The sequence below is a fragment of the Saccopteryx leptura genome, chromosome 4 (genome assembly GCF_036850995.1).
Source record: "Saccopteryx leptura isolate mSacLep1 chromosome 4, mSacLep1_pri_phased_curated, whole genome shotgun sequence".
NCBI lineage: Eukaryota > Metazoa > Chordata > Mammalia > Chiroptera > Emballonuridae > Saccopteryx > Saccopteryx leptura.
In genome coordinates, this window is record NC_089506.1 from 26971543 (window position 1) to 26985137 (window position 13595).

General features: G+C 37.6%; 1 non-coding gene across 1 annotated transcript; it reads right to left on the reverse strand.

The window, feature by feature from the left end:
• Positions 1–8455: 8455 nt before the first annotated feature.
• Positions 8456–8531, reverse strand: TRNAV-CAC (transfer RNA valine (anticodon CAC)). The gene has a single exon. It is a non-coding gene; the product is annotated as a tRNA-Val (tRNA).
• Positions 8532–13595: the final 5064 nt, after the last annotated feature.

A 13595-nucleotide genomic window follows, 5' to 3' on the forward strand; every position in this document is an offset into this window, starting at 1 on the left:
TCTTGAACTTGGCATTGAAAAAGTTACGGCCTGATGTTGTTGCAGACAGGGACTTCAAAGGATTTGAACAGGAGACCAAGACCGAGGTAGAAGCGTTGGAGGAGATTGTGTCCCTCGGAAAGTCAGTGGGTCTGGAGGTAGATGAGAATGACATAAACAAGCTCATCGAAGAACATGAGGAGGAACTCTCAACTGAGGAGTTGAGGGAGCTACAGATGATGCAACATACGGAGCTTCTGCAAGAGATTAGTAGTGAGGAGGAGAGTCAGAGAAAGTGATTTCTACAAGTAAAATTAAAGACATGCTGGCAATATGGGAGAAGCTTTCAAGTTTCATTGAAAAGAACCACCCAGAAAAAGTTTCAACTGGTCCTGCTTTAGCACTTTTTAATGACACTTGTTTGTCACATTTCTGTAACATTTTAAAAGGCAGGCAAAAGCAAACCTCTTTGGATAGATTTTTATTCAAAACTTCTGCAAGTGAAAGTGCTGAAAGTGCAGCTAAAAAGGCAAAAACAGGTGATGATTAAATGAAAAATTTGTAATGTTAAGCTTAGGTTAAGTTTAAAGTTAAGAAAGTGCATTTTTTTACAATAAAGTTTTTGTGGTTTCATTTTAAATAAAGAAAGTGCAGTTTTAGTTTTGTTTAAATTAAAGACAATGCAGTTTTAGTTCACATTTAGTGTTAAGAAAGTGCAGTTTTAGTTTGCATAGTTTGCATGTCTACAGTGCCTGCATCCCTTTCTCTCTCCCTCCTTCTCTGCCATTCACCTCCATTAGCCGCACTCGTCTGTCTCCAAGGTAACAATACAGTACTAAATAACAGTCTTCTTTAATTTCATATATATTTTGTTATGCATTGGTAAAGTACACATGTGTGTTTCTTAATTTTTCATAATGTAGGATGGTTTGGGGTGTTTCACAGGGCTGGAACAGATTAAACCTATTTCAAATGGAAGAAATTTGATATACGAGTTGACTGACTTATGAGCTCGGTTACAGAATGAATTAAACTCGTATCTCAAGGTACCACTGTATATATATACCATATATAATATATGTCAACCAGGACTGTAAAGCCAGAAGCCACGGCCACTATCACAGCCGCCTGGCCCATGCAGGTTTGCATTGGATTCGGACAGTCAGTAAAGAAACAACGGAGCCAAGAACTGAGGGGCCATCATCTTTAATCCTAGCTTGCACCAGGCGGGCAAGTAAAAAACACACACTGGGCTCCAAAACCCACTCACATTCAGTGCTCACAAAGCTACTGACTTATTCGAGTTTCCTAGAATCAAAGATCTCTACCTCACCAGCCTTATTCACCTCTGTTTCCCATCTCCTTCCTTCCCCCTGCACAAACTCTGCACAAACTGGCTTCTCACTCAACACTTCGCCATCTTGGCTGCTTCTGCTGGCGTCTTCCACGTGGCCTTTCTCTGCTCTCCTCTCTGCTCTCTGCTCTAATACTAATCTCAGGAACCAAGTGAGCAAGCTCCCATTCTGCCCCCATTTTATATTGTAGAAATCCAAACCTTCAATCCAATATACAAAATAGGGAAGTCTCTAATACAAAGTCACTTATCTGGGGCATGATGGGATTGCACCACCCCACATCAAAAAGGGTGGGAAAGGCTTAGTCCTAAAACCAAGCCCCAGGCTACAAGGATCCTGCCTGCCCACAGCCCACAGAGACACACATTAATATCACCTGGGCAACAGCTTCCAGGTGGTCAGCGCCATCTTTAACAAAGTGAGCATAATATATTTTATCTGCCCAACAAGGACATACTTTAAAAATCATATTATATACATTATGTAATTATAAGATAAATAATATTATAAAAAACTGAAAGACAAAAGGCAATATGTGGGCTCATTTGAACAACATTTTATAAAGTCATGTTATAATTTCACATACAACTCAGGTCATTGGGGAGGACACTGGCTCTCGGAGAACTGCAATTCACTTCAGTCCCCTTCCTACAGAGGGAGCTTCGATTGATTTGCCAAGTCACCCTTAGATGTCACTTTCTTTCTGGAGCACACTGCACAAGGGTTTCCTTGATTTCCACCCTTTAGTCCTCTTTAGTTATGATTTGTGGAAATACAAAACCATCCCCTCAAATTTCTACTCATTTCCAAGGGCTCAGTTATTCCTGATTCAGCACATAAATTGATGGATGATGGCATTTTCAGGCATCTTCACCACAGGTCAAATGCTCCATTCTTTTAGCAATTTTCATAAAATATCTACTCATGCCAAGCAATTTATGAGAGTGCATTGAATTCACTAAAAATAGGGGTATGTCAGGGGTTACACTGATGAGTTAGTTACACTACCTTGTACTTGAACTTCTGCCACTTCACTTGGCCTTCATATTCCCTACTCTCCACTTCCCCACTCCTGCCCCTTCCTCTTTTCCTGGTGCCCTGGTGCCATTTGGTAACCAGGCTCTGCCTAGGGGTCATACTCTACCTCAAGGATCAACAAATACAGCTATATATGTGAAAGCTGTTATAGTAATAATTCATTCTCAAAAAATTACATATATCTGCATAGATGAAGAACAGCATAAGAGTATACCAAAATATTAATATCAGTTAAATTTTGGTGGGAGATTTAAAACTGATTTTATATTTCTTATTTATTCTGTAATTTCTAAACTTCCAAGAGATGAAGAAGTGCTACTTTTTCATTATAAAGAAAAAAGGTTCGTAACTGGAATTGTTTGTCTCATAATACGGTGATTTATCCAAAATTACACTCTAGATCATAATTTGGAGAATTATTTTAGAAGTACTGGTACCAGGGGGCCTTTCTAACTATAGAATTTTAGGATTCAAGGGTTATTGTTAAGATAATGTTATTGTTAAAATGGTGTAATGAAAATGAGAGTGCTTTGAAAAGTAAGAATCTCCATAAAAAAATGCTATTATTTTGATGCTTTGTAGTGCAATGATAAGTACAATTGGTGCTACTGCATAGAATATGAACGGATAGAGTAAGATGGAACAGAAATTTCAGTGTAAACAGATGCTATAGTCATTCAAATACTAAAATTTATCTTTGAAAAGAAATCTTTATCTCTCCTTTATTTCTTCCTTCCCATTCTTCCTTATCTCTTCTTCTTTTACCCTAGGGTTACATGAATAAGAGAAGGGGTCATTAAAGTTTCATCTCATCATTTTTTATGATAAATCTAAAAATAAGTAATCACCTATTGTTCTAAGATGTTTTATTTATACCTATCACAACAGAGATATTTAATCTTCTGTTATGTCTTCCAGAGTTTCTAATATAATCACTTAATTGTGCATAGTAAATAAAAGGCAAATTGATTCATGAATAGAGATTAGGAAAAACAGAATATATAGGTAACAAGATTAATAAATATTTTGGTTTAGAAAAGCAGCTCTTAAAATAGGCCCAGAAAGGATTAAAATCAAACAAATTTATACTCTTTACTGTTGAACTTAAAAGTATTAGGAAACCATTTTAATCATGATGGGCTCTTGTTTGTTCGGTTTTGTTTTTTATACTTCTCTAAGAAATTTTAAACAGGTTAGAATGTAAGAAATATCAAAGAAAAAATAATCCTTAAAAATCGGTAGGTCCCTGTCATCATTTTCAAGGAATGGCGCTTATGAATATAAAACATACTTTCAGCTCCATGAAACCTCAACATTAAGATTATTGCACATTTTATTAGCCTTTCCCAGGCTCTGAAACTAGAAATTCATCTGCCTCTAACCTTTCCACCCAAGTCGACTTCATACATAAGTAAAGAGCAAGATGAAATTACAGGGAGCTGTAAAGAAATGGAAGTTCTCCGCTTTCTTCTTTCAAAACCAATATTAAAATATATGATGTGCAATTGTCAAACTAAAAAATTGCCAGATGATTCATAAGAAATGAGTGGCCAGCAGGCTAGCCTGCCTGCTCCCTTGCATTTCTGGTTTTTAACGGGTCTTTGGGAAGGAAGGTGGTGACTCCCCATAGCAGTGAGAGTAGGGGCTGGTGAGCAAAGGGGGAGGAGAATGGCCAGATGCTGAACACAATTGGAAGATAATGCTACTTGGCACAGCATGTGCAGACGTTAAATTTTTTAGTAAACAGCTTGTAAAGAAACCCCAAAGGACTCAATTTTTTCCTCCTCCAGTTTCTTATCTCTCCCACCTGCCTCCATCTTATTATCTCCCCGAGGAGAAACAAGCATACCTGTCAGGCATCCTTTTAACTTGTCAGGGACTTAACTCTAGCTGCAGCAGCCAGATATTACAGCTAAATGGATTTACACATTTGAGAGTGAATATCTGCTTCTGTTCACTGAGCCATGGCACTGAGGTCTCATTTGTTGCTTACATGTCACAGCAGCATTGATTATCGTAACCAGTCTGTGAGCATGTGATTCTGCCCCATCTGATACGGTCAGCAGGAACTGCTTCTTCCTGAAAGGTCCTGAGCCAGCATTTTCTTTACATATGTGATAAGGATGCATTTTGAACTTGGAAAGAGAGCAAAGGAGAGCTGAAATCTTATTCCAATTCTTCAGAAACTCTAACACGACTTTTATGAACATCATGGTGAATGATGTTTGAGAGTTATTTCACATCCCAATTGCCATATATTGGGAACATTTATTGACTTCTCTAGTCATTCAGCAGACATTTATTGAGATTGTTTTTAAAGTTCTAGCAACTCTCCCTTAAGGCCTTGAGTCTAATGAACATGAAAACTGTACTGAGCATATTCATATGAATAATGGATATAGATATAGATGATCAGATGTATAGTTAGATATAGATAGATATATAGATATATAGATAGATATAGATATAGATCCCATGGAAAGAGGGAAAGGGGTTACTCTGATAGAATTGGGCATTGTCAGGATAAATGCTGAAAGTGCTCACTGCATGAAGATCTAATAATCTTAATAGGAGAGACAGTTTAGGTATATTGTGGTAAATGACCAATGCCAGCATCAGAACAATGGAATGAGAAGGTGTAGATAGGGATAGTCATTTAAACTATGTTTATTAGTTGAGAAAATCACTTCAATAGAAAATAAAGTTAATGTGCATCTTATTATGGACACATTTATTAAATATCAGTATGAGGAATGATTTGAGAGAAATACCATGTGGCATTAATTAAAGCATTTTTGACCTAGTCACTGAGGGAAGACATAAACAACTTCTATATAAATAAATTAAAGAAGTAGTGTGAAAACAGAAATGTAATGCCATGAGTGATTAAAAAATGGAAGTCCAAGCTCCCACTGTTTGTGGTTTAATAAGTAACTCTTACACAGCGAGGACAGAGCCCTTCTCCATTCCAGTACAGTGGCTGCTGAAGTGAGATTCGACATCAGGAACCAGGACAGTACTGGAGATGACCCACAGAATGATAACAAACCCCAAAGTCAACTTCCGAATCAGCTGAGAGCAAAAGACTCAACAGCAAGTGGAGGAATTACAGAGTTAGCAAGAGTAGAGACCCACTGGGTAGAGAAGACTTCGAAAGAGGTCATAATTGACAGCAGCAACATGTGTCAGCTCTCTTGCTATACAGGAGGGTTTGCCAACCCTGGCTACACAGTAGAATCACTTCAAGAACTTTTTAAAAAATACTGATGCCTGAATCCTATTCTCAGGGATACAGATTCAATTGGTCTAGGATGAAATTTTGTCATCAGTGATTAGAATCCTCAAGGTTCTAATGTACAGGTAGGGTTAAGGAATACTTACATAAAGAAAAAGAGGCACTGGGTAGGCTGGATCAAGCAGTTGAGCTGTGGGCCCTGGAGCCAAAGACTAAGTCTACGACGATCCACACCACACACTTGAAGGCACTCCTCAGTACTGCAGTGGCTTGAAAAATGGAATTTACACATAAAAGATCAAACAGATACACTTAATTTGTCTGCAGACAGCATATCAGCTAAAAGAAAATTTTATTTGCCCTAGAAATCAAAACATCTTTGACGATATATAATGTAAAAATAATAAATGTTAATATATAATGAGTATATATACCTATAGTGAATGGTATTAATACATTCTTAGTAGACTGATCAAGAAATTGCCTATATCGTTACAGTGAAGCTGAAATATTCTGATAGCTGGGAACAATTTCAAAATAATTTTTAAAGGCATATAATTTTTACTTTCTGAGAAAGGAAAGAGAAAAAGTTTTAGACACAGGGTGCAGATGTTTAATACTGAGGGTTTGGATGATTGACGAAAATATTTAAGGTCCCGGCCAGGTTGCTCAGTGGATAAAATGTCCACCCAGCACATCAGAGGTGGCAGGTTTGACCCCATTCAGGGCATGGAAGATAAGCAATCAAAGAGTGCACAACAAAATGAAACAACTAAGTGAAATGAGTTGATGCTTCTCTCCCTCTCTCTCTCTTTCCCACTCTTTCTCTCTTTCTCTCTTTCTCTCTCTCTCTCTCTCTCTCTCTTTCTCTCTCTCTCTCTCTCTCTCCCAAGTCAATGGGAAAAAATTTTTTTAAAGAATATATTTAATAGTTTGTTTTTATTTCCCCTTCTATTGTAAATAATCTCTTTTCACTATTTATTTAAAACCTGTATGTGCTTTAAGGAAATGCCTCACCCCTTGTGGGAAACACTAAAATTATTAACAAATATACAATGGAATTCTTCTGTAGGACTAAGTAAAAAGTTTTTACATCAACTTATTTTATAATTATCAAGAATTAAAAATTATTGAGCATCCTCTGCTCATGTATCACATATAATAAAATTTTTTTTCTGTTCTTTGATCTTTAAAGATATTTAAATAACTTCTAAAAGATGACTGGATATTGAATCCAAATCAAGCTCAGATTTGGAAATGTTACAATAAAGAAAACTTGGCAATACCTGTGGTGGCAGTTATGTCTGATTCTTATGTCATGTATTACCTTCATAATGTCTATGGGAAGTTTACATGGACTTTCATGTTCCTATTTCAAGGGGAGAGAAACAATGGGGAAGGAAATCTGAGTGACCCTCCAAAAAATGTATAATAGGTCAAGAATAAAACATTAACACACGGGCTTTTATGTGACTGTCAATGCTGGATTTAGGTGACTATTAGATCACAGGAGAACCTATCAAGGCAGCCATCCAGAATGAAATCTATCTCCCAGTTTCTCTACTTATCATCTGGGTGATTTAACCACATTGTTGAACTTCAAGATCTTCATCTCTAACATGGAGATAGTACCCATTTTTTTTACCATTGGTGTGTAGTTTTAGTGAGATTGATATGTTAGTTCTGAGTATATTATAAGTGCTTAATAAATGGAAGTTATTCTCAGCCTTAATTATAGTTTTGTTGTCAACAGGATGTAATTCATGTCCAAATAAACAGTGTCCTGGATCAGAATTAGTATAACACCATTACAGTGTATCAACAGAATAAGCTGTGTGAGGATAGGCACTGTAATTATTATTATTATTATTTTACAGAGACAGAGAGAGTCAGAGAGAGGGATAGGATAGATAGGGACAGACAGATAGGAACGGAGAGAGATGAGAAACATCAATCATAAGTTTTTCGTTGTGACACCTTAGTTGTTCATTGATTGCTTTCTCATATGTGCGTTGACTGTGGGCCTTCAGCAGACCAAATAACCCCTTGCTCGAGCCAGTGACCTTGGGCTCAAGCTGGTGAGCTTTTTTGCTCAAACCAGATGAGCCTGCACTCAAGCTGGCAACCTCGGGGTCTCGAACCTGGGTCCTCTGCATCCCAGTCCGATGCTCTATCCACTGTGCCACCGCCTGGTCAGGCCCACTGTAATTATTTTGTGAGTGTATTTTTCGAAAGTTAAAAGCAGGGAGGCAGCCTGACCAGGTGGTGGCACAGTAGATAGAGCGTCGACTGGGATGCGGAAAGATCCAGGTTCGAGACCCCAAGGTCGCCAGCTTGAGCACGGGCTCATCTGGTTTGAGCCAGAAGCTCACCAGCTTGGACCCAAGGTCGCTGGCTCCAGCAAGGGGTTACTCAGTCTGCTGAAGGCCCACGGTCAAGGTACATATGAGAAAGCAATCAATGAACAACTAAGAAGTCGCAATGCTCAATGAGAAACTAATGATTGATGCTTCTCATCGCTCTCCATTCCTATCTGTCTGTCCCTGTCTATCTCTGCCTCTGTAAAAAAAAAAAAAAAAGCAGGGAGGTAGTCAGATAGACTCGCACATGGGCCCAACCTGGATCCACCTGGCATGCCCACCAGGGGGCAATGCTCTGCCCATCTGGGGCCATTGCTCTGTTGCAGTCAGCTGGAGCCATTCTAATGCCTGAGGCAGAGGCCATGGAGCCGTCCTCAGTGCCTAAGCCAATTTTGCTCCAGTGGAGCCTTGGCTGTGGGAGGGAAAGAGAGAGATAGAGAGGAAGGAGAGGGGGAAGGATGGAAAAGCAGATGGGTGCCTCTCCTGTGTGCCCTGACCAGGAATCGAACCTGGGACTCCCACACGTGAGGCAGATGCTCTACCGCTGAGCCAGCTGGCCAGGGCTGGCACTATAATTTTTTTTTTGTGAATTATAACATGTTCATTGCTGGAGTGGGCTATTCTTTCAGTTCCATATAACCTCATTTGGAAGTAGGAATATGAAAAAAAAGGAGGAAAAGGCTGTTACTGCTCTCTCCTGGAAATAGAGAGCATGGTGACGGTCTAGGAATGGGAAGCTTGGGGAGAGGAGCAGAATCAGAGATACCAGTGCTAGAAGGTTTCTTAAACATCTAGTGCAAACATCTTTTTCTTAACAGATGAGATCTGAAATTGAGAAAAAAGATTTACCTAAAATCCTACCGCTAGATTATGTCTTGACAGGGTTAGAACCCATAGCTCCAGATTCCTCATTATTCTTTCAACTGAATCATTCTTCCTTTTCTATAATTTTTGTCTATTAGCATTTCTAAGTTACATTAGTTACAGTGTTGCAGCTTTAGTTTCTATGGCTTACCCTGCAAAACTTTATATATATTATCTAGCCTATGAAAACTTAAGGCAATCAGTTGATCACCACAAAAGGCCCTGAGATGACAGGATCAAACCAATCTCACCAGAAGAAATATGAAATGGAGAGACCATGAGAAACCTTGGCATGAAGCTTCTGGGTCATCTTTTAATCATATTTCCAATGAAAGTACATTACACTTTTCCATAAGTTAGCCAGGTATGCTCAGAGATTTCAATATGCTTATTCTCTATCCAACACTGAAGATATGAGATAATAACTTTGATTTAATGTAAAAATGGGAAATAGGAGATATAGAACCACAAATCAAGTATATACCATCTATTTTGAAAATGAAGCAAATTTTAATAACCTTTGATAATAAGCTTATGAATTAACTTTAAATTAATTATAAATCCAATATTATTTGTTTCTCAATTCCTCAGAGGTAAGCAGTGCTATTTTCATCAGAGAGGCTGAGTGATTTATCCAAAGTGACACAGCTCCAAGTCAGAATCCAGGACCTGAAAAGTGGTTTGAGTTCCATCATGGTGTTCTTTCTAACACAGTACTAATTGCTCCCAAATTATTTGTAACACGTTCTAACACAATACTAATAACTCCCAACTTATTTGAAATACTTTTCTTTCTGAACTAAGAGGTAAATAAAAGAAACTGCAATATGTGTAGCACATTGAGGCCTAAAGAAATGATTTCTTGTAGCACTTTCAACATAAACTGTATAGACTGAGTACAAAAGCAAAATCACAACAGGAAAAAGAATCTTAAAAGGTCAACTGATTTGAGAGGGCAGCCAGGAAGTCATCTCAATTTTAGTGTGTTCTTGATATATGGACCTAAACACAATCTGAAAAGACTAACCCAATATCTTTCTGATCCAGAGTTGACCCAAACATAATCCTAACTTGCAAAAGAAGGAAAGCAGAAGGTGAAGGTTTGAGGCCATCAATCTCATAGCATATTACAGATGGAAAACGTCAACAAGCTAGCACAAAAAAAAAAAAAAAAGGATTACTGACCAAAAGTGAAGGAAAACAAACAACAGGCAGTAATATTTTATATGCACATAAAAAAGGAGTCTGAGCTTAAGCATAATAAAGATTTTTTTAATTGGCAAAAATTCTCTGTATATAAACTGCTTATGTATACACACACACATACATGCATACATGGTAATATCGTATTTTTGCAGCCAACATATTCTGAAATTTACCTGGAAATCCATTGTAAGAAAAACAATGGAATATAGAGTAATGGCCAACTTTCTCTTATAAAAGTACAAAATGTGACTGACTATAAAGCATTCTCCAGAGTAACAGAACTAACATATAGTTATGTTACACATATATGTATCTACTTCAAGAATAATAGAGAAAGTGATTTTTGAAATTTTTATGACATGTAACATGTTATTTTCAGGTATACAAGATAATGATTTGATATTTGTATATATTGAAAAACGATTATACAACAAATCTAATTAATATTCATCACCCTACATAGTTAAAATTTTCTTTTTGTGATGAGAACATTTAAGATCTATTCTCTTAGCAACTTTCAAATATGCAATCTCGTATTATTTTTTATATTATTTTTTTATTATTAATTTTTAATTTATTGTGTTTCAATTTCATATTATTAACTGTAGTCATCAACCTGTGCAGGACATCCCCATAATGTGATGATGAAATTATTATATGTAATTAGCTTAGTAGGTCATGCTGCTACGAAAGCTGGCAAATTCCAAGATCTGCAAGGTATGTTGTCAAGCTGGAGACTCAGGAGAGTTGATGGGTTAGTTTCATAACTTGTGGGAGAGTCAGCCTTTTGTTTCTTTTCTGTCCTTCCACCCACATTAGGGAGGGAAATCTACTCTACTCAATCCAACAAATAAAATTCTCATCTCATCCAAAAACACCCTCCAGAAACACCCAGAATAATTTTTTGACCAAATATCTGGGTACTTCATAGTTCAGTTTAGTCAATGCATATGATTAAACATCACAATGGCTAAAAGTGAAGAGACAAATGTTATAACAAATACGTAGAATTCATGTAGCCAAGTGAATATGTGGCCTTTCAACGCTTTTTTGCCTTTTGGAAATAATATGTTTAGTTCCATAATGTGGTAAAAATATTGATATGATGCCCTTAAGTCAGGTGTGTTGGCAAAGGACAAGGAAATTCAAGAAAAGAAATCCAAAACTAAATAGTTTAGGTCACATGAAAGAGCAAGTGAATATGTAATCCAGTTGTCTAGAACTGAAAGGCAAAAGAAACACAGGGTGAGCCCTTCATCCCTGCTCAGGCTCAGGGCATGATATGGAAGGTTTTGTATTGTCATAGAAGTGCAGTGTGTGTGTGTGTGTGTGTGTGTGTGTGTGTGTGTGTGTGTGTGAAAGAGAGAGAAACAGAGAAATTGAAAGAAAGAGAGAAGAAAAATTGACTCTTCATTTTCTTTTTATTATTTCTCCACTGGTAGATGAGGCAAAGTGGAATCTAGTATTTCTCTACCTTTAAAATATTCTTGACAATTGCCATTTTGGAGGAAAAGCCCTAAATTCTGAAAATTAGGTATAGCCTGACCAGGTGGTGGTGCAATGCATAGAGAGTTGGCCTGGGATTCAGACGACTCAGGTTCGAAACCCTGAGGTCACCGGCTTGAGCATGGAATCATAGACATGGCCCCATGATGGCTGGCTTGATCCCAAAGGTTGCTGGTTTGAAACCCAAGGTCACTGGCTTGAGCCCAAGGTCACTGGCTTGAGCAAGCGGTCACTGGGTCATCTGGAGCACTGGTCAAGGCACATATGAGAAAGAAATCAATGAACAACTAAGGTGCCACAAAAAACAATTGATGCTTCTCATCTCTCTTTCTTCCTGTCTGTCTGTCCCTCTCTGTGTCTCTCATTTTCTCTCTGTCTCTCTTGCTAAAATAAATAAATAAATAAATAGTCAGGTAGAGAATGCATTTGATTTTGTGAAAAGCAGTATCTATCATTAGCACTTTTTAAAAGAAACTGAGCAGATAAATATCAAAACAAAAATGTAAGAAGGCTTTAGACGTGATTAGCTAAGTGTGATTTTCAGGAGCTTATTTTTAAATTGCTGACACAATACACATTGGATTTTTTAATTATTTCCCCCATATTTTCTATTTTATGCAGTCAAATTCTGAATATACCTCACTACCAAATATCTAGTACAGATACAATAATATATAGTTAGATCAAAACACTTTTAGAATCACTAATATATTTGATTCTTACAAAAGAATGTTCTTAGAATGGATGTTTTATCTCTAATTTACAGATGGAAACACTGAGGTACAATTCAGAATAATGACTTTAAATTATACACAAAAATTGAGTGACACATCTTGGAAGGCATTAGACCTCCTGGCCAGATAGCCCAGATGGTTAGAGCATCGTCCAGATATGCAAAGGTTGCCGGTTCGATTCCTGGTCAGAGCACATACAGACCCAGATTGATGTTTCTGTCTGTCTGTTTCCCTCTCTCCTTTCTTCTTTTTCTAAAATCTATAATAAAAAAATAAGGCTTTCTAATTTTTATGCTGCAATGCTATAAATTTCTCCATAGTTTTCCAATAACTTGTGTATAGTCATTGAAGACCCTTTTTTTAAATTATTATTTGTATGTAAGGAGAAGTGATATGTATTTTTTCCTTTCCTCATTTGCATGGCATAACAACTCAATTACATCTTGATCACAGGGGCTACCATTTTGTAACTGTCTGGCCTCCTCCTGTCTCCCTGTGCATAGATGAAAACCTGATGCATTTGCTCGCTCCTCTCTTCTGTTGCTTAAGCAATGAAGAAAACATTACCCTAATTGCACTCGATGTCTACTATCTCGTGGCACAGCTGTGTGTAGTCATTCCAAGCTCAGACATTAAAGAGTCTTACCGATGGCAGAGCCTAGCAAGAGCTGCAACTCCAGACACTTGCCCCCTAATAACATCCATTTTTGCTTTCCTAGCTAATTCCAGGAAAAACAGCCTGTCGGGAAAGCTTTCACAGTCCATAACTCTCCCTTTATTGTCATATCTGCTCCTCCCCTTGAGGGGCAGTTTGTGAGCCAACTCGCAAACAGAGCCCATGGAGCAAAAGATTAAGCAGGGTTCGGAGTCAGCCTCTTTATCAAATGAACCATAGAGTCTGAGCAAAAGCAAGCCTCAAAAAGACAGATATGCTTTGGCAACTGGTCCAACAGTGAAGATGCCTGTAGGAGAAGCAGTTGGTATCAGAGATGAAAAATGGCAAACTGTTCTGGCAGCCTCAGAAAACAACAGTTTAGAGTTGTCTCCTCTTGCTTAGTAAAGTAATTGAAACTGATTGTTAGTGGGCTTTGAAGATGACACTACCGACCTGCTATGTGTAGGCTTGGAGGTTTCTGGAAGTGGGAATAGAAGATGAGAATCCCAGACATTTATTACAAATTTGGTTTATAATCACACTCACTTCTATTAACTCCTTTGAAGATATAAAGGTTGAAATATGGATCTTCATTCAGAGATCTTAGTTTAAACCTCAGCTCTGCTCTTTACTAGTTGTGTTACTTAAAACAAATTATTGAGA